The sequence below is a fragment of the Artemia franciscana genome, chromosome 16, assembly GCF_032884065.1.
Source record: "Artemia franciscana chromosome 16, ASM3288406v1, whole genome shotgun sequence".
Classification (NCBI taxonomy): domain Eukaryota; kingdom Metazoa; phylum Arthropoda; class Branchiopoda; order Anostraca; family Artemiidae; genus Artemia; species Artemia franciscana.
Window position 1 is genome coordinate 23,848,961 of NC_088878.1, and position 18,676 is coordinate 23,867,636.

Here is an 18,676-nt window from a genome sequence, read left to right on the forward strand (position 1 = left end):
ACCAAACTTTTCGTACAATCCACTGTTTGAAATACGATCAGCAAGTCGGTTTACGCCAAACAATATGTAGGCAATTTGTCTGGAAAACATCTAGCATATGTTCTTCCGTTTTCGGAGCACCCATGCCTCACAACCATATTTGACCACTGTCGACACTGTAGCTTCCAATATTATAATTTTGGTTCGCAGACTTATGTTCCTATTCTTCCAAACTTTTCTCAGTTGTGAAAAACACCCTGAGATTTGGCTATTCTACTTTTAACATCTTCACGGCACCCACCGTCTTTACTAATAACACTTCAAGTTGAATTACCCTTTGCTTTTATCTTTTAAACATGGATTTTCATTTAATTGGTATATTTCTTCGGTTCCTATATATATATATATATATATATATATATATATATATATATATATATATATATATATATATATATATATATATATACTAGCTGTTGGGGTGGCGCTTCGCGCCACCCCAACACCTAGTTGGTGGGGCGCTTCGCGCCCCCCCAAGCCCCCCCGCGCGCGTAAGTCGTTACGCGCCATATTAGTTATGCGCCATTGTAGTTGTGTCCCTGTGTCCCACCTGTGAATATAGATAGATTTATATATGTGTTTCAAACTACGCAAAAATTGCGAATAAACAACATTCTTGGCTTTCCCATTGTCTGTGCATATGCAAAGCCGTATGTACTAATAATGACGTCATATACAAACGCTCTTTTTACAAACAAACAAACATGCATCCACATAACTCGTTTTTATATAGATAGATACAATACAAATTAACTGCGTAAAACTTGCGAATAAACAACATTCTTCGCTGTCCAATTGTCGCTGCATATAAATACATTGTCAGGTTTACCGACCCTCGAACATGCAACGTACAATTGTCCATGGGAAAAACAATCAGGATTAAGATCTATACCACATTTTTCTAATGATTGACCTTGAGCTTTGTTAATGGTGATTGCAAATACTAATCGAATTGGGAATTGCAATCTTTTAAATTGAAAAAGCAGATCCGTTGGAATCATGGGAATGCGAGGAAGAAGAACAGCCTCACCCTCATAAGGCCCTGTCAAGATTGTGGCCTCTATTAGGTTTTCCATTGTTTTTTTTTACGGCAAGTCGCGTGCCATTGCAAAGCTTTGGTGGGTTGATATTTCTTAAAAGTATTATTGGTACGCCTATTTTTAGTTGTAGCACGTGTGGTGGAAACCCTGAAGTATCTATGGAATTTAAAAATTCAGATGGATAATTAACCGCTTCATTTGGTTCCAAATCTGTGTCGACTGACTTGTAAAGGACTGCCTGGTCTCGAATCTTGTTCAAAACAATATTGTTGATTTCGTGGACGTCTATATTTTTGGGTGCGAGAATCGCTCTTTCACTTAGCCATTTATCTTCTATATATATAAAAATAAGTTGTCTGTCTGTGGATGGATCAGGTGACGTCACCTGAAAAAACTGGATCAGGTGACGTCAAAGCTGAAAAAACTAAAAAAGGCAAAAACTACAAAAAAAACTAAAAACTAATAAAAAAAATAAAAAAGCTAAAAAACTAAAAAAACTAAAAAAGGCAAAAACTACAAAAAAAACTAAAAACTAATAAAAAAGCTAAAAAACTAAAAAAACTAAAAAAAGGCAAAAACTACAAAAAAAACTAAAAACTAATAAAAAAAATAAAAAAGCTAAAAAACTAAAAAAAACTAAAAAAACTAAAAAAAAGGTAAAAAACGAAAAAAACTAAAAACTAAAAAAAACTAAAAAAAAGGAAAAAACTGAAAAATAAGCTAAAATAAAGGTAAAAACCAATAAAAAACTAAAAAAAAAACTGAAAAAACTAAAAAAAGGCAAAAACTACAAAAAAAACTAAAAACTAATAAAAAAAGTAAAAAAGCTAAAAAACTAAAAAAACTAAAAAAAGGTAAAAAACTAAAAAAAATATGGAGCATTGTATCTACGCACATGTTGGCCAGGAGGCGTTTTGTCAGCGGAAATAACAATTTTATGCGTATAAGTAGGCATCAAATCGATGGCTGTTTTGAACAGACGCACTAAATTATTATTTTCGTGGAAAAGATGTTGTAATTGGGAAACGATTGTCCTTTCAATGTTGGGAGAAATTTCGCAACGTGCATTCAATTCAGAATTTCTATCACTGATGAAGTACAATTGTAAAAATTTATGATTCTCGCCTGAGAATGGTAGAAGAGACCCTGCTCTATCATAAATTTGCCCTTTTACTTTGAAAGTAGACATAAATTGATCTGGATTTTCAATTTGGGCTCCAAACGACGTCATTTGGAAACATGAGTTGAATTTTCTGATTCATTTATATTCCTTATGTCCCGGTGTCCCGGTCGTCATTTATATCCCCCTGTTTTATATCCCGCTTATTTTTCAGTTTTTTCCTTTTTTTAGTTTTTTTTTTTACTTTTTTAGTTCTTTTAGTTTTTACGTTTTTTAGTTTTTTTTAGTTTTTTAGATGAATTTTTTTTTTAGTTTTTTACCTTTTTTTCTTTTTAGTTTTTATTGGTTTTTACCTTTTTTTAGCTTTTTATCTTTTTTATTTTTTTTATTTTTATTTTTAATTTTATTAGTATTCTTTTTCTCTTCTATTTTTCATTTTTCCTTTTTTTTAGTTTTTTTTTAGTTTTTAGTTTTTTAAGTTTTTTCCTTTTTTTAGTTTCTTTAGTTTTTTTAGTTTTTCGGCTTTTTAATTTTTTTATTAGTTTTTAGTTTTTTTTTGTAGTTTTTGCCTTTTTTTTAGTTTTTTCAGTTTTTTTTTTAGTTTTTAGTTTTTTACCTTTTTTAGCCTAACCAGGATTTGAACCTGGGACCTTCATTCTCCGTTCTGACACCCTCTCTCACCGAGTGACTACTCCAGCATGTTCATTTTGGTGTTTTAAATGGTATATTATTAACCAAATTAATGTGTTTTACAATATACTAAGCATCGTCATAACAAAAATGACGGCAACTAATTTCATGACGTCAGCCGAAACATGACGTCACCTGATCCACAGACCCACAGACAGACAGACAACTTATTTTTATATATATAGATATATATATATATATATATATATATATATATATATATATATATATATATATATATATATATATATATATATATATATATATATAAACATTGTTACAATTTTGGGATTTCCTCTTTGTTTTTTGTCACCCTCTGAATTTCGTTTTTAAAAAAGTTAACATGCTAAATAACAATTAAAAATGTTAATAATCATCTCTCGACGTAACTTCACACGCATCATCGCAATGCAAAACCCATCCATCCGATCAAAACAACCGGGGAGAATTGAGAGAGGGAGAGAAAATACAGAGAAAGAAAAAAAATGTGGGGGGGGAATATAAATCGAGAAGCGTGAGGGAAAAATTGAAAACGAGAAAATTTTTAAATAACTCAGTGACAGCCGTCAGTTTGCAATATGAAAAGAAAACTAGGGACGAAACTTGTGAAAGAATTAAGAACAAAGGTGTGTGTGAAGTTACAGAGTGAGATAGAAAGCTCAGTGGCCTAATTTAAAGCCGCTGAAACTGACATTAAAGCGATTAGAATACCAACATAACACGGACAGTGATAGATAGTAAGGTACCAAAAGTTACTGGGTTTAAAATAAGAATAGATAAACTTATTTGTTATGTATTGTTTTTGAAGCCACAGACCGCACTAAACATAGCAAGATGAACAGAGGGTTTAAGTCCCTCTAGAAAGTGTGATAGTTGTTGTTGGCGTTATCCAACATATACCGCCTTATACAGTCGACTCTCGCTAACTCGAAATTCACGGGACCACGATTTTTTCGAGTTACATATAGTTCAACTTATGCATAGTTCGAGTTATAGAGGTCATTCTACATAAAATCTGTATTTAAGAAGAACGATCATTTATTTTATGGGCAAATAAAGTTCTTCTCTACTATCTTGTTCGCTCGGCACCCTCCACCCCAGATGGTCGAATCAGGGAAAAGACTATTTCTCATTTAATCTACTCTGGTCCCTGATACGTCTGCCAAATTTCATCGTCCTAGCTTATCTGGAAGTGCCCAAATTAATAAATCACCGCCAACTCCCCCAAAGAGAGCGGATCCGGTCCGGTTATGTCAATAACGTATCTAGGGCATGCGCTTATTCTTCCCACCATGTTTCATCTTGATTTCTACTCTCTAAGCGTTTTCCAAGATTTCCAGTCCCCCCTCTCCAACTGTCCCCAATCACTCTGGACCCGGTCGAGATTTAAAATAAGAGCTCTGAGACACGAGGTCCTTCTAAATATCAATTTTTATTAAGATCCGATGTCTCCTTCGTAAGTTAAAAATACCTCATTTTTTATAATCTTTTAGAATAAACCATCCCCCAAACTCTTTCAAATAGAGCGGATCCGTTTCGGTTATTTCAGTCACGTATCTAGAACTTGTGCTTATTTTTCCCATCAAGTTTCATTCCGATTCCTCCACTCTAAGCGTTTTCCAAGATTTCAGGTTTCCCCCTCCAACTCCCTCCAATGTCACCGAATCCGGTCGGGATTTAAAATAAGACCTTTGAGACACGATATCCTTCTAAATATCAAATTTCATTAAGATCCGATCATCCGTTCGTAAGTTAAAAATACCTAATTTTTCCGAATTAACCTTTCCCCCAGATGGTCGAATCGGGGAAACGACTATTTTTAATTTAATCTGGTCTGGTCCCTGATACGCCTGCCAAATTTCATCGTCCTAGCTTATCTGGAAGTGGCCAAACTAGCAAAACCGGGACTGACAGAACGACAGAAATTGCGATCGCTATGTCACTTGGTAAATAACAAGTGCCATAAAAAGTGTTGACATAAGCGGTCATTCCTATGATTATGCTAATACAAGTGGTTACACTATGTATATGTTAATATACGCGGTCAAGTAAAATTCAATAAAATATCATAAATTTTATTAGTCCGTTTGAATTCAAATAAAATGGTTTAATTAAGTAATTATTCATCTGATTAAGCTGATTCTACTGGACCATTTGAATTCAAATAAACCGGTTTACTTCACTGGTCATTCCTCTTAAATCAGTGAAGGCTGAATATATGTTAATCATATCCTGATAGGAGTATATAAATGAGGTTCCGGCTGAAATATGCCAATGAGGTTTAGGGTTTATGCAAATAGAGCCTCGAGCGTCCCATCTACCCCATACTACTAGTATACAAATTTATGCATTATGTTATCCTCGCTTCTGCTAGTAGTTCAAAATTTGAGGTTTCTAGACTATCTGATAATGTTTGATACATTTTCGAATGTTTAAATAATCTATCATTCTAAATTAATCTGTCTCAGTACAAATGATCAGTACGGTATTGCGGTTTAAATGGCAAAGGAAATAACATCTTTTTTTTATCAGAAAAGTCCTCCAATGCATAAACTTCGATAATCTAGTCAGGCCAGATCCCATTCATAAGGAAAAAAACAATTGAATATCTAAATTTTTGGAAAGTCAGCCATCCTCGTTCAGAGGCCTTTCGAAAAGTCCCATTAACGCTTGCATAATAAACGGAAACCATGATATGGTTCTATTCAGAAATAAAATTTAGTGTTGGAATCATTCTGAGAATTAGATAAATTAACTCGTTTAGTTCTGATACAGTGTCGGTTCCGGCCTCTCTTTCGCCCTGGGCAAAGTCTTGATTAGCCCCGTCTCCGAGAGAATTTTTACAAAATTGATAATTTATGTTGTAAGTGTTTGTAATTTATTATTACTTATTATTAATAATTACTTAATTACTTTAATTATTATTATTAAATTATTTTTAATTAATTATTGTTATTTATTAACTCCGCCATCTACTTAGATTTTAATAACAATAAAATTACAAAACGACTATAATCGTTAAATTATTTATTTACAATCATGAGCCCCTAAAATTTCTGTGCTCTGGGCAAGTGATCTCTGTCCCTCCCCTAAAACCACCTTAGTTCCGATTTTCATTCTAAGAAAATTCTTAGTTTTCCTTTTTCTGATTCTAATCAAGTACACTCTATAGGGTGGAAGCAAAAATTGTAGATAGCGAAATGTTTTGAAAATAACAAATTTAAAAAAATTAGCTATTAGGATGCATAGATATAATGTTGGGTATCTTTTATTTTTTAGTGGTCAATTTTTAACAAAATTTTGAATAATATTGACGGCTGACGGTTCAACAAATTACAGTCTTGCCATTCTGTCTCCTAATGCTATAGATTGTTATTTCTTTCTGGATAAATTTCTATACAAGAGCTGCTTTTGTCTAGAATTGCTGAGCAATTTCAGGCGAGCAATTTCTTTTGACTCTAATGGCCTTCAATTTCAAATTTTTATCTTCTAAGATGTCTGTGTCGGGCTCGTAAAATGAGAAATTGAATATCAGGGTATGTAACATTTTCTGATGGGGCTTGTGAAATTTAATGTTTTACATGTTGATTCCAGTCCAAGTTCTACCAAACATCTGTTTCGTTTTATCCACATGGAGCATAATCCGTGAGTTGGCTGCATTCCAATTTTTTTTGTAGCAAACCTAAATATGGTATTACACAGCAGTTACTAAATCGTTATTATAAACTTGAATAAAGGGAGAAATTGTTGATCAATCATTAAACAAATTTTCTTGGAAAATGTGTGAGACATATTTTATATTATTGGCGTGGTATTTAAAGATATTACGGCATTGATGAATAACTTTTTAATTTATGTGCCATAATGGAGAAAAATTTGTTTAATTATGGGCAATGTTTAGTAAAATTGAAAAAACTGAAACAAAATGCATGTATATATATATATATATATATATATATATATATATATCATGAAAAGAGAAATCACCAATGCTACAGCACAAAAAAAAAAAAAAAAAAAAAAAAAAAAAAAAAAAAAAAAAAAAAAAAAAAAAAAAAAAAAAAAAAAAAAAAAAAGACAGAAGGAGAAAAGGAAGACTGTTTTCCTAAATTAGTGATTAATATAGACCAGCACTTGAATGAGGCCTTAACCCTACTCATCCATACAATCACATAGGTCAAACAGCATAGCCACACACAATCAACCATAAAGAATAATCTATGGACAGGCAGTCATGTCGTCAATAAGTATAAGTCGTCATTGTCTGTCCATATAAATAGATTGTCAGGTTTACCAACTCTTGAACATGCAACATAATAATTGTCCATGGGAAAACAATCCGTATTTAGATCTATACCGCATTTTTCTAACGATTGCCCCTGAGCTTTGTTGATGATGATTGCTAATCGAACATTCTCTGTGTCCCCGTCGTCATTTATATATCCCTCTGGGCCACCGGCGTCCCCGTTGTAGTTGTGTCCCTGTGTCCTGGTCGTCATTTATATTCTCTGTGTCCCGGTCGTCATTTGTGTCCCGGTATCCCAGTCTGTAATTTCTCTTTGAGTGTCCCGGTCGTCATTTATATTCCCTCTGTCCCGGTAGTCATTTGTGTCCCGGTCTGTAATTTCTCTTTGAGTGTTTTTTCTTTTTAGTTTTTTACCTTTTTTCTTTTTTCAGTTTTCTTTTTCTTCTTTATTTTTCAGCGTCACTATGAAATACATATCGCCGAACCTTTGTTTTTTCTTTTTTTTTTACTAAAATCTGGTAGGCATTGATGACCTTATCCAAGTCAAAATCCCAAACCCAATCATCATCGCTATCATTTTCAGTTTTGATATGTTTTGACTCTCGCTGTCCAGGTGGATTTTCATCTAACTGCGCGGTTTTGCGTTCTTTAGCTGCAAGCCTGTTTTCTTGCTGTTCTTGTGATTCCTCGGCACGCTTTCTTTTCTCACTTTCTCTATCAGCCGCAAGTTTTTTGGCATAGACTCTTTGAGCAGCTTCCTCGGCTGTTGCCATTGTAGGTTCTTCAGTCATTTCACTCATTAAATAAAAAAAACTATTTTTTTTTAGCTGAAAGTAAGGAGCGACATTAAAACTTAAAACGAACAGAAATTACTCCGTATATGAAATGGGTTGTCCCCTCCGCAATCCCTCGCTCTTTACGCTAAAGCTTTTAATTGTTTTAAAAAGTAGAATTGTGGCAAAGAGTCAAACTTTAGCCGAAAGAGCGAGGGATTGCGGAGGGGACAACCCATTTCATATACGGAGTAATTTCTGTTCGTTTTAAGTTTTAATGTCGCTCCTTACTTTCAGCTAAAAAAATTAGTTTTTTTTTATTTAATTTCTGAACGTTTTTGAATTAATCCATGTTTGGTTTTGGCTCTCTGCACATAAATTATTAAAATGAAATATGTATATTAATTCTTTTTTTTTTGGCTAAATGGCTTTCTCTTAGTTTTGATCAGACGATTTTGAGAAGTAAGGGGTGGAGAAAGAGGCCTAGTTGCCCTCCAGTTTTTCGGTTACTTAAAGAGGCAACTAGAACTTTTAATTTTTAACGAACGTTTTTATTAGTAAAAAATATACGTAACTTAAGTAACAAACTTTCATAATCTTATATTTTTATTATGTATACGAGGGGGTTTGTACCCTCGTTAATACCTCGTTCTTTACAGTAAATCGTAAGTTTTGTCCCAATGCTTTAAGAATGACCCCTGGATCAGAAAGGCCGTAGAATAAATAGTTGAAATTACTAAAAACACTTTAGCATAAAGAGCGAGTTATTTATCTCCTCCTAAATACCTCGCTCTTTATGCTAAAGTATTTTTAGAACCCCTCATATGCATAATAATCTCTGTTCGTTTTAAGTTTTAATGCTACTCCTTCCTTTCATTTGAAAAAACGTTTTCATGTTTATTTTTCATAAATCCTGCGCCCTTTTCATTGAATTTTTCTTCCCCATGACAGATTCGTCCAAGGAAAGATCCTCCAAGGAAAGATCCTCCAACATAGCCCCCTCCCCTCAGCCCCACCCCCAAACAAAATAAAATCCCCCTGAAAACGTCTGTACACTTCCCAATAACCATTACTATATGTAAACACTGGTCAAAGTTTGTAACCTGCAGCCCCTCCCCCTGGGATTGTGGTGGTGTAAGTCATCCCCAAAGACATAGTTATCATGGTTTTCGAGTATGTTGAACAAAATGGTTATCTCAAAATTTTGATCCGTTGACTTGGAAAAAAATGAGCGTGGGAGGGGGCCTAGATGCCCTCCATTTTTTTGGTCACTTAAAAAGGGCACTAGAACTTTTCATTTCTGTTAGAATGAGCCCTTTTGCGACATTCTAGGACCACTTGGTCGATACGATGACCCCTGGGAAAAAACAAAACAAACAAATAAACACGCACCCGTGATTTGTCTTCTGGCAAAAAATACAAAATTCCACATTTTTGTAGATAGGAGCTTGAAACTTCTACAGAAAGGTTCTCTGATACGCTGAATCTGTTGGTGTCATTTTCGTTAAGATCCTTCGACTTTTAGGGGGTGTTTCCCCCTATTTTCTTAAATAAGGCGAATTTTCTCAGGCTCGTAACTTTTGATGGCAAAGACTAAATTTGAGGAAATTTATATATTTAAAATCAGCATCAAAATGCGATTCTTTTGATGTAGCTATTGATATCAAAATTCAATTTTTTAGAGTTTTGGTTACTATTGAGCCGGGTCGCTCCTTACGTTACCACGTACCACGTTCGTTACCACGAACTGTTTGATTTTATAATTAAACATTTTCCGTCCACGATCTTCTTACAATTAAAAATTTTTCTTTGAACGATTTTCTTAAATACTTTTAATGACGTCATCGTCATAACACACATGACGACATGATAACTTGACGTCAGTCGACAGATAGACAGACAGACAAGTTATTTTTATATATATATAGATACACTAGCTGTTGGGGTGGCGCTTCGCGCCACCCCAACACCTAGTTGGTGGGGGCGCTTCGCGCCCCCCCAAGCCCCCGTGCGCGTAAGTCGTTACGAGCCATATACGCGCCATTGTAGTTTTGTCCCTGTGTCCCACCTGTGAACAGATATATATATATATATATATATATATATATATATATATATATATATATATATATATATATATATATATATATATATATATATATATATATATATATATATGTTTTTAACTACGTAAAACTTGCGAATATACAACATTCTTCGCTGTACCATTGTCTGTGCAGATAAATAGATTGTCAGGTTTACTGACTCTTGAATATGCAACATATAATTGTCCATGGGAAAAACAATCCGTATTCAGATCTATACCTCATTATTCTAATGATTGCCCTTGAGCTTTGTTGATGGTGATTGCTAATCGAACATTCCCTGTGTCCCCGTCGTCATTTATATATCCCCCTGTGCCCCCCGGCGTCCCCGTTGTAGTTTCCCTGTGTCCCGGTCGTCATTTATATTCCCTGTGTCCCGGTCGTCATTTGTGTCCCGGTGTCCGAGTTTGTAATTTCTCTTTGAGTGTCCCGGTCGTCATTTATATTCCCTGTGTCCCGGTCGTCATTTGTGTCCCGGTCTGTAATTTCTCTTCGAACAATCCCTGTGTCCCGGTCGTCATTTATATATCCCCCCTGTGCCCCCGGCTTCCCCGTTGTAGTTGTGTCCCTGTGTCCCGGTCGTGATTTGTGTCCCGGTGTCCCAGTCTGTAATTTCTCTTTGAGTGTCCAGGTCGTCATTTATATTCCCTGTGTCCCGGTGTCCCGGTCGTCGTTTGTGTCCCGGTGTCCCGGTCTGTAATTTCATCATTTGACAAACATGACGCCAGTCGACAAACAACTTCATGACGACATACGGCTAAATCCTTATAATGACGTCAGTCGATAAACATGACGTCAGTCGACACACAAACATGACTTCACTCGACAGACAGACAGACAACTTATTTTTATATATATAGATATACATATATATTTACACAGTCTCCCTGTAAGGACGCATACTTCTCCCTGCAACTTTCCGTTGCAGGGAGGAGTCAACTTTCAACTCCTTCAAATAGTACTCAGTGCTTTTCTCTGCAAAGTAATTCTTTACAAAGGCGACGGCCTCCCCAGTTGCCGAAAATTTCTTTCTTCTAGCTTTTTTTAGGCTAGACAACAAAAACAAGTCGTTTGGGGCTAGATCTGCCGGGTCAGGAGGATGGTGGAGCAAATCAGTCTATAATTCATGGATTTTCGCCATGGCAACCGCTGAAGCTTGAGACGGCGTATTGTCTTGTAAAACATATTTTTTTTCTTCTAATGTGGTCATTTACCCGCAATTTCTGCCTTCAACTTATCTAGTAATGACGTATAAAACGCTCGTGTAATGACTTATTCTGTTTGGAGGTAAAATGCACCGACAGAGCGATAGAAATGTTCAATCGAATGCGTTTTTTTTTGTCTAACGTGAGCTTGACGTCCCGAGCTTTCATGGTCTATCAAGCTGGTGTCTCTACGTTTGAATTAAGCTACCCAAAATTTAACGATAGTAAATAATGGTGCAGGGTCCCCTTATACAGCATCGAACTCACCCTTGGTATGCATAGGTGTATTGCCTTTAAAACACAGATATTGAATGACAGCTCTATGTTCAATTTGTATCCACTTAGACAAAAAATTCCGTATCAACTTACTCAAACGATTATCACTTTCATATAGAAGAACTTTGCGTCCAAAATTGCTGATAATTTGGGTGAGTTTATGTTGAAAGTTACTCAGCTGTATCAACCTTCGTAACTGGGATTTTAATTTATAATGAGAATTTTCTCAGTTGGTGTATAGTCCTAGCGCCATAGCATGGATGCCAATACAGTTATGAAAACTTGGTTTATTTTTGGGACACGGTAGCGCGGTAGCTATGCCTATGCTAGCGGCTGCAGACAGGAGACTGGCAGTCTGAATCTTAAAGTCGGAGCTTAGATACCAATTGCAAACAAAATGGCGTTCCCGCCTGTGGTGTTGTAGTACGATCTAGGAGGCGCCAAGTTCAGAGCTCTGTTCCAAAAGCTTTTCATTGGCAAGATAGGAGTTTTCATAACTATATTGATATCTAAGCTGTGCCTAGCGCTAACAACACTGCTTTATTTTGACTCTTAATTTTTTTTACTTTTAAATTTTCGGTTACTATGGACTGTTTCGCTCTTCACTAGGTGACTGCAATATGATATTATGAAATATACTTTATTTTTCTTTTCAGTTGAAATTGCGTCTGAATGGTTGTTCTTAAAGCATTGGGGACAAAAAGTTAAACCTTAGCATAAAGACCATGAGGGGGCAGCTCTCCTCATATACTGAAAAATTTATTTTCTCTTTTAAATCTCTTTTTAATTTTCACTTGAAAAAACATGTTTTTTTCTTTTATTTAATTCAAGCTGGAAACGCTTACCATTAAGAAATTTCTGAGTCTGTTAATGCTGCAGACATTTTTTATTAGCCATTTCGCTTCTCTTGTTTCCCTCTCAAAGATAGGATATTTGGTCATATTCTTGTAATAATTAGAACGGGGGGAGCATTAAGTAAGTGATGTACTGCGATTGGCTTAAAACAAATAGCTTTGTTGAAACCATATGAAATTTGACGGAAAAATGTGTGAGCTATAAACCTTTTATAGGATTACATCCATTTGTTCGATGTCTGTCTTTTCATGTTTTAGGAAAGGAAACAATATTTTGAATGCAAATTTCAAGATCAGGATGTTTAAAAGGAAAAAGATACTAAAACAGGTACTTTAAACTTCAGTGAAAGGAAAAAAATGCGGATGCCCCCCCCCCAGCAACCTCTTCATTTGATGCCATAATTTATTTATTTCTATCCATTGGCATGGTATCTTCCTAATTTGGCTACTGTACCAAGTTTCTGCAAAAAAATATAGGTGGAAAAGCCTGTTTCATAATTTATTATTAGGTCAATTTCATTTGGGAAATTATTTAGCCAAGTTCAGGCTCCGTTAACCTAACAAGAGAAAATTATACGGTGTGAACGTGCATCCTTCCTGCAAATACTAGGGCATATTTATGTAGTCCAGAAGATTGATCCATCCCCTGCTTAGGTCCGAGAAGATACTGATGATACTGAAATGATACTGATACTGATCAGTATGATAAAGATACTGATGATACTGATGAAAGAAGATACTGAAATGGTCTTCAATTGTGCAGTAGGGTATAGAGATGAAGAGAAACATTCGGAAATGATAATTTGTAAGAAGATTTATCCCAGAGTCTTTTTGGCCTCTTCAGTATGCAGGGGCGTAATTTTCTAGGGGGCCAGGGGCAACTGCCCCCTCCAGACCCAATTTTGCACCCCAGTCCTCAGTTTGCCCCCTCAGCTGAAATTTAGTGTCAGCAAAAAACCTTGTCAAAATTAAGATAAGCCTGCATAATTCAAGTATCCAGAGATACAGGTCAGTCTTCTTTAGTATATCTTTTTTCTTTATGGTTATACATGACTCGTTTTTCCATTTTTACTGTCATTTTTACTTGATTCGGGAAAATTGGCTCCGACTTTGCCCCCCTCCCTCCGGGATTTTGCCGAAATTACTCCAGTGTATTAATGCAATAATACATCTGAAATTGACAGTAAGTAAATACATAAACCAGATCTTAATTCATATATTAATTCAATTAACTAAGGTATTACATCTGTTGCTGAGGTGCTCTAATAACTTGGATTTTCTTTTAGATCAATCTTCTCTTTGTTTTGGTCCATTGTTGTCTACTCAACTCTTGCCAGAAGATTATCATTCTCGCTTCAAATTGGCTTAGCAATTGTTTATCCTACGGGTCTTACAGAATTGTGAACTAAGTAAGCGATTCAATTTTAGTTATTTTGATGTGTGAACTTATGCAATGAAAATGTTATGAATTGGTTTACGTTTTCGCTGAATCTTCTATACGATTCAATTCAAGGTGTGTCATTTTACAGTTTTATGATGTGACTTGAAATCACCCAATTTTCGGCTAACGCATCTTTCCCAAAGATCCGCCGTAATTTCTTGAAAACCAGTAGTGTAAATGGCTACTTCTGCATCCGTCACTAATAGCATTCCTTGGTTTGTATTTGGATGTGTGTATGGTTGGGGGGGAGAGGTAGAGAAACTTCTCGAGTTAAAGCTCCTTTTCAGTGTGATTGTGATTAGCCAAGGGTATAACCAGTGACTTTAGGAAGACCAAATCCCTCCAGAACACATCGTGTTGTGGCATCGTATGGCCAATAACCGCAGCTAATGCTCTTTTTGAATTGTTCTCTTGAACTCAAATTTTGTTCACCTTTTTGACCAAAAACAAGATAATGTTTGAGAAATTCTACTGCAAAACAAACTAATTTGATTAGATAATAATAAAAGTAATTTTATAATTACCTTAATAACATCTATTTATTGGAATAAAATTAATACATTTGAGTACTGATTTAGTCACATAGCAAATCTTGCTATCGGCATTATTAGAAGAGGTTGCTATCGGCATTATTAGAAGAAACCTTAATTGAATTTCTTTTATATGTTTCCGATGATGCGTGCTCGACGTAATGTTCTGGTTAAAGGCCCATTTACAATTAGATTTTACTATTAGCAGGATTTACGTAGCACACGTAAATGAACTTTATTTTTCGCCACCATCAATGACAAGCTACAATACAATTATGTTCCGTTTTGGGTTGTAAAATTACTTCATGGAGCTTAATTCGAGCAGTTCTTACTTACATTTATATAAGAACAGAAAAAAAAAGAAGAGTAACAAGAAAACCAGAATCAGGTAAAATCAGGCAAATTATATCGAAACTACTGAAAATACAGATAAAACTAAAAAGCTATCAAAAGGGATGTTTCACATGGTCTGTGTACAGATACCGCCCTTCGTAAGTGCCTGAGCTAAGACCAACCCACGATCAATCCTAAGCCAGATCAACTTACTATATGTACTAAACCATTTTTAAAAGGTAGTAACCATGTTCTAATAAGTACAAAAGAAAATATTAGTAATATAATTCGTTTTCATTAAAGCGCCATTGACGTAGTAGTTAGTGACTCAATGAGTCAGTGAGTCGTAGTAGTCAACTTTTACAGTGAGAGAAGAAGGCAAAACCCAAACTTTTTTTTCTTTTTCTTTACTCAAGTTTTATTCAATTGAATTGTTTCAAAGATTGCCATTTCAATTTCTTTTTCAAAAATATATACACAGTTTTGTAGAAAAGTTTTATCTGTACTCTAATTGAAACTAATTCCATTGAAATATATCAAAGGTGTTCATTGAAATTCCTTAATCCAAAGTATATAGACAGCTTTGTAGATAAATCAAATCATTACAGACGTTGTCACAGCAAGGTGGATGAAAGCTTGCCTCTAGATCAGAGGTTTGCAGGTTCAATTTGATCTGTGATAACGAGGTTGGCTACGATATTAAGAAAATCATCATTTATATCAATCGTAAATTTGCAGTTTTAGGGGATTTTAGGAACCCAAATTCTTGCTTGTAGTGATTTTTTTCGTTTCAAGCTTGATTTCCATATTCAATTTAAGTTTCATTCGTTTTTAAGGTTTATTTAAATTACTTTAGAACTAGTCGGTACACATATTTGACCTAACAATTAGATTGGAATAAATCTCTGGAGAAGGGATATGTTGTGCAGAATGCCTTGTATATATATAGACTAATTACATAGACCAAAGTAAGCTCTCTTTTTCTCTTTCATTATGTTAAATATAGACTTGTATATAAATATATATCTAGTCTAAAATAATCTCTGTTTTTCTCTTTGGTTAAGTTACATATAGACTTATATAAGATAAGATAATATTTATTTTCAAAAGGCTATCACAAGCTCTAACAGAGCCGAATTTGCTTCATATGTCTAAAAAGAAAAAATAAAACAAAGAAACAAATAATACAGCAAGACAAGAGTAAAAGAAACACTAGACAAGCATAAAAATGGAGAATAAAAATTCAGCGCAAAATTCTAAGAACTTCAATGAACTTAATGCGATTAATGGCAAAAACAGAAATAGAAGGGGGCATGGGTAAAATCTGCCTTGAAATAAATATTTTTTTTTGTCTTATAAATTTTTTAAAAGTCTCAGTAACATGAGGTTTATCTGTAGAACACGTTATAATTTTGTTTTCCTAGGAGAATGGGATTCACAACAGATTTTGGAGGGACAAAGCCTTGCAGTCAACGTCATTTGTTTGGATACACTGTGGATCTTTCAGTAGTAGTCCAAGAGCCAAAATTGTAGAGTCCTGAGTCAATAAGACGTCTAAAAACGGTTTCATTAATAGAAAACGGTTGTTTAACTTTAGGCAGTAGAGATAGGAGAAGGCTAAAGTGGCAACTACCCCCTATAGGGGGTAGGGTGGAGAGGGGTATGTTAAACTTCGAAAGATTGGTACAAATTAAATCAAGAGTAGTATTGCCTTTGGTAGTTGGGATCTTAATTGTTTTAAATTAAAAAACAGTGCATGTAGATTCAAGTTCTAAATCATTTGCGTCACCCATCAGGAAAATTCCTGCATTTGGGTATTTTGACAGTACAAAGTCAGCACTTGCATGTAATTTTTCGACAATTTTTTTTTTGTCAGCAGATCTCTGATTAGGGCAGTAAAAACATAAACACTGGACGATTAAATTCAAGGGACGCGGCAAAGCTTTGGGTCAAACACACACCCACATAATCTCATCAAAGGGAGCACGACACGGATTGAGATTTCCTTTGGGTACATGTCATTACGGACAAAGAACAGCATTTCGCCACCTTTCTTACCCAGAGGGTGGTTTTCTGGTCTGAGTTTAATAAACTGTGAAAAATTGTAAATTTTGTACATATTTGAATTTTGAGCTTGTACTTCTGTAATAGCGATTACATCTGATCTATTTATTTTAGAAAGGGAGCTAATTCATTAAGTTTTTCAAAGTTAAGGCTCTCAGCGCTGCTCAACAAAAGTGCGGGGAATTGAAAACGACTTGTAATGGTATCGTTTTTACGCTTTACTTTTTTTATATCACGGATGAAGTCAGGGGTTCTAGTGGAATTCATTTCAGGAGTTAAGCTCGTGTAGTCACCACAAGGGGCTAAGGGACCATGTCCATCTTTTTCATCTGCAAGGGCATTTTATTGAGCAGGCACGAGCGGAAACTTTTAACAGCAGGAGTCAATTAGTGGTTGAGTTTGGAGTGAACTGGAGGAATAAAGAGAGATGATTTTATTTTTGGAGGGATATGGTGCAAAGAATCTCCGTTGAGTGGGTTCACAAGGTGGTGGTAAAGGGTATATGGAAGGGTAGGAAAAAGCTAGAAAGAAGGCAGAAGGATGGTATGGAAGAATTGGAAAAAGAAGGAAGGGGTATGGAAATGAATATGGAGGCGGAGATATCCTTTAGATATGTACTCGATTGAAAGGACGAGATGGCTCGAGGCCTTTCCTGTATGCGAGCCATGATCTAAAGAATGTTTACTAAAATTAGGAGAATTAAGGTGGCTTCTGGGAAGCTCAGTTTTTCGGAACCTACTACAGCCCTTAATGGGCAATATAATATGAGCTTTTGCACAGCCAAAGCACCTTCCACTTGAAGTTTTTTTTTTTAGAATTATATGCATGGGGTATTTACAAAGATTATTTTTACAACGACTAAAAACATAAAATTTAACAGTGTGTAGGCATTTACAATTACTAGACATACATCTACTGTCGAAAAAGCTAAAGCACACATTAGGTTGATGACACTTAAAATCACTAAGATCATTTTTTTGAATATTTGATTGCATTGGGTGAGAATTTCCGCTTGCAAGTTCGACTTCATTGTCAATTTTTAAAAATGTGTCGTTAACATTGGATTTCAAGAATAAATTATCTTCAGTTAAAACAAGGTCAGTGGGATTAGTTTGCGTAACCTTTTTAATCCCTTATGAAAATTCTGAGGAAGGAATTTCACTAGCACTTGCTCCATTGCATTTGGTGACGTTTTCTGCTTCAAAGGGTTTGACAGTAGTTTTTAAGCAACTTAAAGAATTTTTGATAATAATATTTGAAACAGAAGTATGGGCTAAATTTCTAGCTAAATTGATTAAAAGTTCTAGTTGCCTTTTTAAGTAACTAAAAAATTGGAGGGTAACTAGGCCTACTTTCCCGCTCCTTTTTTTCTCAAAACCGTCCGATCAAAACTATGAGAAAGCCATTTAGCCAAAAAAAAAAATAATATGCAAATTTCGTTTTAATTATTCATGTGCGGAGAGCCAATATCAAAACACGCACTAATTCAAAAACTTTCAGAAATTAAACAAAAAAAAAACGATTTTTTTAACTGAAAGTAAGGAGCGACATTAAAACTTAAAACGAACAGAAATTACTCCGTATATGAAAGGGGCTGTTCCCTCCTCAACGCCCCCTTTTTACGCTAAAGTTTTTACTGTTTTAAAAAGTAGAGTTGACAGAAATAGTCAAACTTTAGCGTAAAGAGCGGGCGTTGAGGAGGGAACAGCCCCTTTCATATACGGCGTAATTTCTGTTCATTTTAAGTTTTAATGTCGCTCCTTACTTTCAGTTAAAAATACTTTTTTTTTATTTAGTCGTAAAAACGAACCAATCAAAATTTGACATAGCAACAACGGGTGAATACACCAATGTTTTAAAAAGGTGTGGTTCTTTGGCCCCCCTTTCTAACATACGCTGAAGGAACAAACGTGACTTGTAAAGATAACACGTCGTATAAGTAAACGATTCGAATTAAAGC

At 35.0% G+C, this 18,676-nt stretch overlaps 1 protein-coding gene across 10 annotated transcripts in view; it reads left to right on the top strand.

Annotated features, from left to right (window-relative positions):
- Positions 1–18,676, top strand: part of LOC136037250 (muscleblind-like protein) — a 295,621-nt gene that overhangs the window by 32,719 nt on the left and 244,226 nt on the right. For all 10 annotated transcript variants that reach the window (XM_065719866.1, XM_065719871.1, XM_065719865.1 and 7 more), the window contains exon 2: positions 13,635–13,757. The gene's annotated coding sequence lies outside the window, so the exon portion shown is untranslated. The remainder of the gene's footprint in view (positions 1–13,634; positions 13,758–18,676) is intronic.